Genomic DNA, 13,966 nt, shown 5'->3' with positions numbered 1-13,966 from the left:
CTGTGGGACCATCTCGATCGGCGTGTTTGCTCCTTAGATGGCTCCACATCCATGTCGGTAACTTCCACAACCTCTTAGCACGGAGTTCAATGCGAGACGCCTGTAACAGTTTCCACAACGAAACTGTCTCGAAACCTGGCAGAAAATCCCAAGAGATTCTGGTTGTATGTGAAGTATGTTAACGGCAAGAAACAATTAATGCCTTCCCTGCTCAATAACAATGAAGATACTATCGAAGACAGTGCTGCCAAAGCAGATTTACTAAACACAGCCTTCCCAAATGCCTTCACAAAAGAAGACTGAGTAAATATTCCAGAATTCGAATAGAGAACAGCTGCCAACATGAGTAACGTAGAAGTAAATATACTCGGAGTAGTGAAGCAACTCAAATCACTTAATAAAAGCAAGTTTTCTGGTCCAGACTGTATACCAATTAGATTCGTTTTGAAGTATGCTGATGCATTATCTCCATACTTAAGTCATATACAACCGTCCGCTCGACGAAAGATCCGTACCCAAAGTCTGGAAAGTTGTACAGGTCACACCAATATTAAAGAAAGATAGTAGGAATAATCCACTAAATTGCAGGCCCATATCGTTAACGTCGTTATGCAGCAGGATTTTAGAACATATATTGTGTTCGAACATTATGAATTACCTCGAAGGAAACGGTCTATTGACACACAGTCAACATGGGTTTAGAAAACATCGTTCCTGTGAAACACAACTTGCTCTTTATTCACATGAAGTGCTGAGTGCTATTGACAAGGGATTTCAGATCGATTCCGTATTTTTGGATTTCCGGAAGGCTTTTGAAACTGTCCCACACAAGCGGCTCGTAGTGAAATTGCGTTCTTATGGAATGTCGTCTCAGTTATGTGACTGGATTAGCGATTTCCTGTCAGAGAGGTCACACTTCGTAGGAATTGACGGAAAGTCATCGAGTAAAACAGAAGCGATTTCAGGCGTTCTCCAAGGTAGTGTTATAGGCTCTTTGCTGTTCCTTATCTATGTAAACGATTTGGGAGATATCTGAATGGTGCGAAAAGTGGCAGTTGACCCTAAATAACGAAAAGTGTGAGGTCATCCACATGAGTGCTGAAAGGAACTCGTTAAACTTCGGTTACACGATAAATCAGTCTAATCCAAAAGCCGTAAATTCAACTAAATACCTAAGTATTACAATTACGAACAACTTAAATTGGAAAGAAACACATAGAAAATGTTGTGGGGAAGGCTAACCAAAGACTGCGTTTTATTGGCAGGACACTTAGAAAATGTAACAGACCTACTAAGGAGACTGCCTTCACTACGCTTGTCCGTCGTCTTTTAGAATACTGCTGCGCGGTGAGGGATCCTTACCAGGTAGGACTGACGGAGTACATGAAAAAAGTTCAAAGAAAGGCAGCACGTTTTGTATTACCGCGAAATATGGCATAGAGTGTCACAGAAATGATACGGGATTTCGGCTGGAAATCATTAAAAGAAAGGCGTTTTTCGTTCCGACAGAATCTTCTCACGAAATTCCAATCACCAACTTTCTACTCCGAATGCGAAAATATTTTGTTGACACCGACCTACATAGGGCGGAACGATCACCACAATAAAATAAGGGAAATCAGAGCTCGTACGGAAAGATATAGGAGTTCATTCTTTTCGCGCGCTATACGAGATTGGAATAATAGAGAATTGTGAAGGTGGTTCGATGTACCCCCTGCCAAGCACTTAAATGTGATTTGCAGATTATGCATGTAGATGTAGATGTAAATGAACCTCAGTCACTCTCTTGCTGTACGTCGCGTAGCGGTTCGCGCTGCAGAAGTTGGTTATCCAGGCTTTTCACAGGTGGTCCTATTGCTGTGAGTGGACAGCGTAATTTAGTTGCTGAAAGCCTCTCACTATGGTTGTATGCAAGGACGTGTAGAAACCATTCTAGGCGTGGTGACGGAAGATAAGTTTGTTACACGTTTAATATTCAATGATGAGGCTGCGTCCACTTAAAATGGGAAATTGAACGGTCTCTACGCAACAATATGAGAAACACAGCAGAGTGGAGCACAAGGCTCCAAAGCTTCGTATGTTCGGCGCCTTTTCCCGGGAAAATATGTACGACCTGTTCATTTTTGCGAAGAAGACTGTTACAAAAAACACATATCGGTGTCTGTTGGGAATCCGGACTTTTCCACAATTGTGAGAACATGCCGAAAATTGTTTTTGGAACATAACGGAACGCCACCTCACTGCCGCAAGCATGTACGAGCATTTCTTAACAATGAGCTGCCTGAACGGTGGAACGGTCGTAAGAGGCGTACGGATCTCGCATTGCACCATAGGCCTCCAAGGTTGCCTGTGAAGTTCTCTAAGAGATTATACGAAAGTAGTTAGCCATTCTCTAGCAGGTAGGTTGTTAGAGCAACAAGGCTTTTCAGGTGATAGGAATAAAGGCGCTGGCCACTCCCATTTTCAAGATGGATTGCTGGACAATTGCGCATAACTCTTAGGCTGTATCACTTACGTCAGTTGTAATAGAAATATGGAGCACGATTCATGTTCGCTTTTTATGACCATCTTGCGGAATGGAAGTTTCCTCCGCTCTAATCGGTATGTTATCCGCAAACAGCATTTCTGTCAGATCAGCCTTGCTTTATTTGTTCATGGGATCTACAAAATCAGTACATAATGGACTTATGAATGGATTCACCACTTACTAGCAGATGAAACACACTCAACACAATTTTGTTAACAATACGAAACTGTATGCCGGATAAGTGATTTCGGCTGTGCGCTGAGGGAGTGGTACTATTAACTATTAACAACATATACGACATAAATATTCAAGCGGGTATCGTCAGAAAACGTATGTTCGCAGATGTTGTTACACATGCACAGTCGTAAAACTAGAAGACTGTAGTGAAATGCTGTAAGTCATGCATCGAATCTACGCTTTGTCAAGGGACTGGCAGTTGGCTGTCAACATACGAAAACGTAACGCAACGCATTGCGCACAAACAAGTGGAAAGACAAATTACTGTTGAATTCCACCACTGGGGATAAATAGCTGGGAACAGTGGTAGCCGTAAAACATCTGCGAGTAACAGTCCGGAGCAATCTAAAGTTGAACGAGCAGATAAAACTAGTTGTAGCAGAAGTAGTTGCTAGACTCAGAGTAGCTACAGTAGTGGATATATAATTCATCCACAAAAGAAGTGGCTAATTCATCCGATTCTTTAGTATTGCTCGATAGTCTGGGACCCTTACCACATTCGATTAATGGATGAGATAGAGATTTGAATAAATGCGGCGAGCTTAGCCACGTGTTCGTGTACCAAGCATGAGAGTGTACGGAGACGTACATCAAACGCTAAAGAGTGGTGTTTTGCTTTGTGGATAGGTTACTGTTGTAATCCCGAGAGCGTACGTTCCAAAAGGAATCTGAAACTAATTTACTTTCCCCCCGCACCAAGTACATATCATCCGATAACCATCGTGGGAAAATCAAGAGGTCACACGATGGTCTTCTTCCCCGAGCGCAATAGAAAATGGTTCAAATGGCTCTGAGCACTATGGAACTTAACTTCTGAGGTCATCAGTCCCCTAGAACTTAGAACTACTTAAACCTAACTAACCTAAGGACATCACACACATCCATGCCCGAGGCAGTATTCGAACCTGCGGCCGTAGCGGTATCGCTGTTCCAGACTGTAGCGCCTAGAACCCCTCGGCTACTTAGGCCGGCGAGCGCAGTAGAACGAGATGGAGTCGCCAGGCTTAACTGTATGCTGACACAAGACAGTAAACTACACAAATTTATTTAAAGCTATGACCACTTCTTATCCCTTAAGCAGCCGCGCCCCTTTTTGTTACTTTATTGCTCGCGTGGTGTATTGTCAATATCCTCCTCCTGATTTGCAGCTAAGGGCCTAAAATTATATAGCTGCGGCCGTTTACGGTTTTTGTAGACACACAGTGAGTTGAGTTTATAAAAAGAGCTTCCAGTAATTAAACATAATAATAAGCAATAAACATCTATGCCATAGCAGGCAAGTCTGCAAACTTCAGTGATATGATAGATAAATGGCCAAGGCTGAGTAACATAGTTTCTTCAAAGATAAGCGAAACTGGAGAAGCGGTGTATGCAGTACGCCAGCTCAAGTGTTTAAGGATTAATAATGCATACTCCGAAAAAAATTTTCATTGTGTAACCACAATTACAATTTCGTGCAACAATCGAATGTATGGAAGACACGAGTTTCAATTCAAAATGAAGAAAAATTTGTGAAGGCGAGGAAAGATTTGATGCTGTCTTCTGTTTTCACTTTTTTTTTAATGGAACAGAATGCGCTTCGAAGCTTATGCGTCATCGCCATGCTATATACAACCCATACCATACCATTTAAAGTTCACTTGCGTTAGTTGTTGCATCTGTTATCTGTGCAGAAACAGAACCATTCATTCACGCACTTGGTATGTTCTGGTACGGATGTCAACGATTTTGCACTCTTTATCCACGACAACTAGTGAATTTTTTTGCTCACGAATCTTAGACGAAATAAAAAAATTGTCCGAGTGTGGGTAGGACTAGTGCACTGAGGGTTAGTTCATCTATCGAGAGAATCGAAAATCTCAACGATTTTTGCTTTTTGTCGATATCGATACTAGCAAGATACGTCCCGAGATTCCAAGATGTATCAAGATCTCCAAAATCTCTACGTTTGTACCCCTGACTAGCGCGGACAGACAAAAAGAAGCGAGGAGAGTATATTCCGGTTTATGTATTGAGAAAGAGAAGATTTAATAAAACGTTTTTATTTTCTTATTAAAACCTGACTACAACTAAAGTTTTATGTTGCTGCAATACGTTCGTCTATTATGGTTTTGACGGATGATGAATGTAATGTATGTTCAAATGGCAAAGATATTTTTATGCTATATAATTATAGTTTAACGGGTTTCAGATTTTTATATTTTACTTGTGTTGTGAAACATTGCTTCTTGCCGAATTTCATCATTCTAGGTAAACGGGAAGCACCCTACAGGTTTTGATGAGTGTGTTTTCGAGTGTCAAAATATGTGACATAAATGGCCGTATGTTTTGACTGAGGTGACTTAGAAGCCTAACATTTTTACACCTGCAAGGAACCATACACTTTAATATGTGACGTAAATTTGAATTTGGTACGTTTACCCGTTCCTCAGAAAAGGGGTTCTTAAGTCAGACAGACAGGACATCAGTGTAACCCTCTAAAGATTCCGTTTTTACAGACTGAGGCCCGGAACCCTAAAACAGTTGTGCATGATTCACACATCACGTTATAAGCCCCCTTCTCCTTGGAGATTATATGGATTAATTAATGATTATTATGTTACAATCCTCTTGTTATAGTTGACCGTGTATATCGAGACTTCGTTCAGTGTTAAATGCAATGGTGTGGTACTAACTGATGGAGACACGTTAAGAACTGGTAAAATTTAATTTATTTCCTTTATCACACTGCACAAACATAATCACACTATTATTCAAACTGTGTGCCACTACTATTAAACATAGAGATAAATACTAACAAAGAGATAGAGGGGCTGGCCAGTACTTACCTCAGCTCAGTACAGCCGATAGATACACATAAAACAGGACCAAAAATTTACATTCCTAGCTTCGGAACAAATGTTCCTTCATCGGGGAGTAGAGAGGGGAAAGAAAGGGAAGAAGGGAAAGGAGATTCAGTTACTCACAACCCAGGTTATGAAGCAACAGGGAAATCTCCTTTCCCTTCTTCCCTTTCTTTCCCCTCTCTCCTCCCCGATGAAGGAACATTTCTTCCGAAAGCTAGGAATGTAAATTTTTGGTTCTGTTTTATGTGTATCTATCGGCTGTACTGAGCTGAGGTAAGTACTGGCCAGCCCCTCTATATCTTTGTTAGTATTTGTTTCACATCTTTATACGAGATTTTCCATTAGTCATTTAAACATAGAGATAAATCCTTCGCTACGCAACCTCCTTTGGCTCACGCAGCCTACACCTTCCACAGCCTCCCAACAACTGCCTCTACTTGGCGACTCTCTGCGCCACTGGGCATTGTCGCCCTCCAAAGAACAACCACTTACAGATACTACACACCAGTACCCTCACAACCTGAGAATGTAGCCCAGCCTCTGAAACACGGTGTGATCGATTAAGAGAATGGGAAACGGAAATTAGTGAAATTTAGTCTTCTCTCTCTCACCACCAGCTAAAATCAACAGTTACGGATATGACCAAAAGAGAACATCTACATCTACATCTACATCCATACTCCGCAAGCCACCTGACGGTGTGTGGCGGAGGGTACCTTCAGTACCTCTATCGGTTCTCCCTTCTATTCCAGTCTCGTATTGTTCGTGGAAAGAAGGATTGTCGGTATGCCTCTGTGTGGGCTCTAATCTCTCTGATTTTATCCTCATGGTCTCTTCGCGAGATATACGTAGGAGGGAGCAATATACTGCTTGACTCTTCGGTGAAGGTATGTTCTCGAAACTTTGACAAAAGCCCGTACCGAGCTACTGAGCGTCTCTCCTGCAGAGTCTTCCACTGGAGTTTATCTATCATCTCCGTAACGCTTTCGCGATTACTAAATGATCCTGTAACGAAGCGCGCTGCTCTCCGTTGGATCTTCTCTATGTCTTGTATCAACCCTATCTGGTACGGATCCCACACTGCTGAGCAGTATTCAAGCAGTGGGCGAACAAGCGTACTGTAACCTACTTCCTTTGTTTTGGGATTGCATTTCCTTAGGATTCTTCCAATGAATCTCAGTCTGGCATCTGCTTTACCGACAATCAACATTATATGATCATTCCATTTTAAATCACTCCTAATGCGTACTCCCAGATAATTTATGGTATTAACTGCTTCCAGTTGCTGACCTGCTATTTTGTAGCTAAATGATAAAGGATCTATCTTTCTGTGTATCCGCAGCACATTACACATGTCTACATTGAGATTCAGTTGCCATTCCCTGCACCATGCGTCAATTCGCTGCAGATCCTCCTGCATTTCAGTACAATTTTCCATTGTTACAACCTCTCGATACACCACAGCATCATCTGCAAAAAGCCTCAGTGAACTTCCGATGTCATCCACCAGGTCATTTATGTATATTGTGAACAGCAACGGTCCTATGACACTCCCCTGCGGCACACCTGAAATTACTCTTACTTCGGAAGACTTCTCTCCATTGAGAATAACATGCTGCGTCCTGTTATCTAGGAACTCCTCAATCCAATCACACAATTGGTCTGATAGTCCATATGCTCTTACTTTGTTCAATAAACGACTGTGGGGAACTGTATCGAACGCCTTGCGGAAGTCAAGAAACACGGCATCTACCTGTGAACCCGTGTCTATGGCCCTCTGAGTCTCGTGGACGAATAGCGCGAGCTGGGTTTCACATGACCGTCTTTTTCGAAACCCATGCTGATTCCTACAGAGTAGATTTCTAGTATCCAGAAAAGTCATTATACTCGAACACAATACGTGTTCCAAAATTCTACAACTGATCGACTATGTAGTGCCCCATCGTTTGGTCATGTTGATCTAAGCAAGGTTCCGAAGTACTGTATGGCCTTTCATCACCCAGTACGGAGACAGACGAAAGTCGAGAGAAAGAAAGAGAAAGTCTGTTGTCTAGGAAATAACAACACCCTTATCGTTTGCTGGTGGGAAACCCTGTTTTGGTGGAAGTTTTCAGATTTCTACCGTTTCGCTTCTAGCGAGCCGAAAGGCAAAAACAACGTGCCCGTGCCGGTTGAAGGCTTCGGCGAGCCGGACTCACCGTGCGCGGTGCGGTGTTCTCGCAGGGCTGCTGGCGAACTGCGTGCGGCGTGCTGGGGCGTCGGCGGCGGTCTGCCTGGGCGGGCGCGCGCCTGCTTCTGGTAGCGCGGCTTCGACTTTCCCGTCGCCTGCCTCCCCACTACCTCACTACAACCAAAACTACGTTCCGACTGCCTCGCCTCGCGCATCCACTTACCCTCCCCAACGCGAATCCTTAACAGCTTATCCAAGTTCTCTTCCTCCTACAACAACATATACGTCTATACTTCACAAAGCACCTCATGGCGTGTGGCAGAGAGTGCTCTGTGCACCAGTCACCCCCCCCCCCCCCCCAATGACCCTCGGAAAAAACAACTGCTGATAAGTCTCCGTGAGAGCTCGAATCCTACTAATTTTTAACTTTATGCTCTTTTCGCGACGTATACATAGGAGAAACTATAAGAGAACGAGGTGTTGTTGTTGTTGTGGTCTTCAGTCCTGAGACTGGTTTGATGCAGCTCTCCAGGCTAGTCTATCCTGTGCAAGCTTCTTCATCTCCCAGTACCTACTGCAACCTACATCCTCTTGACTCTGTTTAGTGTATTCATGTCTTGGTCTCCCTCTACGATTTTACCCTCCACACTGCCCTCCAATACTAAATTGGTGATCCCTTGATGTCTCAGAACATGTCCTACCAACCGATCCCTTCTTCTTGTCAAGTTGTGCCACAAATTTCTCTACTCCCCAATTCTAGTCAAACCTCCTCATTAGTTACGTAATCTACCCATCTAATCTTCAGCATTCTTCTGCAACACCACTTTTCGAAAGCTTCTATTCTCTTCTTGTACAACCTATTTATCGTCCATGTTTCACTTCCATACATGGCTACACTCCATACAAATACATTCAGAAACGACTTCCTGACGCTTAAATCTATAGTCGATGTTAACAAATTTCTCTTCTTTAGAACCACTTTACTTGCCATTGCCACTCTACATTTTATATCCTCTCTACTTCGACCATCATCAGTTATTTTGCTCCCCAAATAGCACAACTCCTTTACTACTTTAAGTGCCGGCCGGGGTGACCGAGCGGTTCTAGGCGTTACAGTCTGGATCCGCGGGACCGCTACGGTCGCAGGTTCGAATCCTGCCTCGGACATGGATGTGTGTGATGTCCTTAGGTTAGTTAGGTTTAAGTAGTTCTAAGTTATAGTGGACTGATGACCTCAGAAATTAAGTCCCATAATGCTCAGAGCCATTTTACTACTTAAAGTGTATCATTTTCTAATCTAATTCCCTCAGCATCGCCCGACTTCATTCGACTACATTCCTTAATCCTCGTTTTCCTTTTGTTGATGTTCATCTTATATCCTCCTTTCAAGACACTGCCCATTTCGTTCAACTGCTCTTCCACGTCCTTTACTCTCTCTGACAGAATTACAATGTCATCGGTGAACCTCAAAGTTTTTATTTCTTCTCCATGGATTTTGATACCTACACCTAATTTTTCTTTTGTTTCCTTTACTGCTTGCTCAATATACAGATTGAATGACATCGGGGAGAGGCTACAACCTTGTCTCACTCCCATCCCAACCACTGCTTCCCTCTCATGTACCTCGACTCTTATAACTGCCTTCTGGTTTCTGTACAAATTGTAAATAGCCATTCGCTCCCTGTATTTTACCCCTGCCACCTTTAGAATTTGAAAGAGAGTATTCCAGTCAACATTTACAAAAACATTCTCTAAGTCTACAAATGCTAGAAACGTAGGTTTGCCTTTCCTTAATCTAGCTTCTAAGATAAGTCGTAGGGTCAGTATTACCTCACGTGTTCCAACATTTCTACGGAATCCAAACTGATCTTCCCCCGTGGTCGGCTTCTACCAATTTTTTCCATTCGTCTGTAAAGAATTCGCGTTAGTATTTTGCAGCCGTGACTTATTAAAGTGATAGTTCGGTAATTTTCACATCTGTCAACACCTGCTTTCTTTGGGATTGGAATTATTATATTCTTCTTGACGTCTGACGGTATTTCGCCTGTCTCATACATCTTGCTCACCAGATGGTAGAGTTTTGTTAGGCCTGGCTCTCCCAAGGCTGTCAGTAGTTCTAATGGAATGTTGTCTATTTCCGGGGCCTTGTTTCGACTTAGGTCTTTCAGTGCTCTTTCTCATTTCATATTCATCTACATCCTCTTCCATTTCCATAATATTGTCCCCAAGTACATCGCTCTTGTATAGACCCTCTATATACGCCTTCCACCTTTCTGCTTTCCCCTCTTTGCGTAGAACTGGGTTTCCATCTGAGCTCTTGATATTCATACAAGTGGTTCTCTTTTCTCCGAAGGTCTCTTTATTTTTCCTGTAGGCAGTATCTATCTTACCCCTAGTGATATATGCCTCTACATCCTTACATTTGTTCTCTAGCCATCCCTGCTTAGCCATTTTGCACTTCCTTTCGACCTCATTTTTGAGAGACGTTTGTATTCCTTTTTGCCTGCTTCATTTACTGCATTTTTATATTTTCTCCTTTCATCAATTAAATTCAATATTTCTTCTGTTACCGAAGGATTTCTACTAGCCCTCGTCTTTTTACCTACTTGATCCCCTGCTGCCTTCACTACTTCATCCCTCAAAGCTACCCTTTCTTCTTCTACTGTATTTCTTTCCCCCATTCCTGTCAATAGTTCCTTTATGCTCTTCCTGAAACACAGTACAACCTCCGGTTTAGTCAGTTTATCCAGGTCCCATCTCCTTAAATTCCCACCATGAACTTAACTGTGTTAATCAAAAGTGGTTAATTCCACGTGTGGAATTCTGATGTAAAAAGAATGAAACTGCCCAACTCAAAATAAATAAAATTGTACTCGTGTACTCAGTCTGTACCTTTACTCAAGCATGCAATAAACAGGACCAAGAAAATTAATTAAATATTCTCTGACATCAGATATAATTCCCACAAGTACCAGTGTTGCTGAATAACAGATATGCATGCTATATGATACTATTTACCAGGCAATTTCAAAATCTCTGCTTTGGCTGCATCTCACCGTACTGCGGAATTCTGGAATGGTGTGGTAACGATGGCACACTATGCTGGTATTAGACGATTCTGCGTTGAAAAAACCTTCAGGTCCGTTTAATATATGCTTCAGGTAACGATACGACTCGTGTATTGTCGAAGCCTATCGCCTGGAGCTTGATGTCATAAGACAGCAGTTCCAGAGTGCAATTTGAAACATGCATCACTGTCGGATTTACGGAGAGTATTGGTATATCAGCGGAAAAATGTGAATATGTTCCTTCTTTTTCTCCCGCCGTTTTAAAATGTATCCCGCTGTTTCCTCTCTCACTTACACTGTCTCCTTCCGGGTTTCTTTCACATTGCCACTGTCTCCATCACACCCTGGGAGCTCAAAAACTTTCAGGGGTCCAAGTTATTTTACTCCTATACTCCCGTTGCATATGTGTTAAGGTACGCCGTTCTGGGAGGGTCCAGACCCCCCCAGGTCTATGTATGGTATGCACTCATCTGCGTTTTTCATTTCTGCAGCCTCCTCTCTCTTCTGTCCCTACTGCTTCCACCTCTGTCCATCTCTCATACCGCCATTATCTCTCACTGACCATCAATATCTCCTCTCTCTTTCGCTCGCACTACTATTGTCTTGGACCAACTCTCTTTCCATTTCACAGTCGCTTTCTCTCCCACCATCACTGTCGCCTCTCTCATTCTCTCCCACTGGCATTGTCTCCTCTCTCTTCCAGCGTCACAGTCTCTCTGTTACTCTCTTTCATCACAAAAAGCGCGGATATGTTCACGTGCCAAAATTTTTGGTGAGGAAGGTGGCATGAGGCTTGAAGCAGCTGGTTCCCCACCTTTCTGTCATAGTCTTCTATAGAGCAACATATTCGCCTTTTACGTGCTTCGACAGGAGCATTTTACCGCTGATTCCCTTCTTTTCCCTGCTACAGCATGGTGTGCTGCTTATACAAAACGAATTCTATAGGTTAGTAAAGTTTTGACAGTTGATTTATATGCTTCGACACTTTTATACATTTCGACACATATAAACAACAAATGAGAACGCATTATGTAAGATTAACACAGAATTGTTTGCTTTACTTTTTTCTGGACACTTTGCTTATCGATCGTAACTCATAGAAAACGCCCGGAGTGTGATTGGTACTTAAAAGAGTAAAAAGTTGCTACAAATATTTCACTGAATTTTCAGTCTTTCCAGTTCTACGTAAGTATTGGCAGCCATTTTAAATTCTTTCCAGGCGTTTTAAGACCCTTTTTAGACCATTTTTTGTCACTACAGTACCACTTGGGGCATATTCGCATAGGCGTGAAATGCCCTTTATACAGACACAGCGGCCGGCCGGAGTGGCTGTGCGGTTCTGGGCGCTACAGTCTGGAGCTGCGTGATCGCTACGGTCGCAGGTTCGAATCCTGCCTCGGGCATGGATGTGTGTGATGTCCTTAGGTTAGTTAGGTTTAATTAGTTCTAAGTTCTAGGGGACTGATGACCACAGCCGTTAAGTCCCATAGTGCTCAGAGCCATTTGAACCATTTTACAGACACAGCGAGTCATAAGCATTATACAGATACAGGAGTCACAAAGTGTTATTGGTGAAAAATGCTGAGTAAAAACATATTTTGGTGATCTCAGAACGCTTACGATGACCCTATATGACACTATATCAGTTAAAACAACATTTACGCCTCAAATCCCCTGCATGTCCAAAGGAACATTGTATTGTCATTCGGAATAACAAAGGCACTCCAATATGGTATATATACAAAAAAGTTTCAAAGTTCTCCGAGAACATCACCTTCCGAACACATAGTAAACATATCGACGACTTGTCATGAATAGAAATTATAGAAGTGGCCATCACCAAAACTGGTTCTTTTCCTACCCAAAAATCAATGATTTTCGTGTGTATCCTGATGATGGAAACAGATTTTCGAAAATGGGATAACAACGTTACTAGATGAATGTCTAAAGGCTGTATAGTTAAAATTTGAGCAATTTGCTATGGTCAGTTATTTATATAATTGTGATCCACGGTGTAAGAAGGCTAAAAACCGGTTTTTGCTGTTCTATGCATAATTAAGGTAGTTTTGTACCTTTGGATGTCGGTAACGAGTAACAATATGAAAAAAAGTCAAAGAGAATATCACCTTCAGGAGATATGGTAAAAATTTCGACGATTTGCCATGAACATAACTTATAAAAGTGGCTGTCTCCACAATTGGTACTTTTCAAACCCAAAAAATCATGGTTTTGCCCGCGTGCTGTAGGATAGCTGCAGTATGCCCGTTCTTCCTACTCCGTGGCACATGCAAAACAGTTTCAGCTCAGTGATAAGACGGCACAGTTCAAAGATCATTCACATCACAGCCCCGTCCTCGAAATTTCAAACCTGTTGTCTCACAAACGCAATTTTTCACCAGCGACCCACCTGTTGTTGTTGTGGTCTTCAGTCCTGAGACTGGTTTGATGCAGCTCTCCATGCTACTCTATCCCAGTACTTACTGCAACCTACATCCTTCTGAATCTGCTTAGTGTATTCATCTCTTGGTCTCCCCCTATGATTTTTACCCTCCACGCTGCCCTCCAATACTAAATTGGTGATCCCTTGATGCCTCAGAACATGTCCTACCAACCGATCCCTTCTTCTGGACAAGTTGTGCCACAAACTTCTCCTCTCCCCAATCCTATTCAATACTTCCTCATTAGTTATGTGATCTACCCATCTAATCTTCAGCATTCTTCTGTAGCACCACATTTCAAAAGCTTCTATTCTCTTCTTGTCCGAACTATTTACCGTCCATGTTTCACTTCCATACATGGCTACACTATACAAATACTTTCAGAAATGACTTCCTGACACTTAAATCTATACTCGATGTTAACAACTTTCTCTTCTTCAGAAACGCTTTCCTTGCCATTGCCAGTCTACATTTTATATCCTCTCTACTTCGTCCATCACCAGTTATTTTGCTCCCCAAATAGCAAAACTCCTTTACTACTGTAAGTGTCTCATTTCCTAATCTAATTCCCTCAGCATCACCCGACTTAATTCGACTACATTCCATTATCCTCGTTTTGCTTTTGTTTATGTTCATCTTATATCCTCCTTTCAAGACACCATCCATTCCGTTCAACTGCT

Source organism: Schistocerca cancellata, chromosome 3 (assembly GCF_023864275.1).
Source record: "Schistocerca cancellata isolate TAMUIC-IGC-003103 chromosome 3, iqSchCanc2.1, whole genome shotgun sequence".
NCBI classification, from domain to species: Eukaryota; Metazoa; Arthropoda; class Insecta; order Orthoptera; family Acrididae; genus Schistocerca; species Schistocerca cancellata.
The sequence above is the reverse complement of the archived record's forward strand: the minus strand, read 5'-3'. Positions refer to the sequence as shown.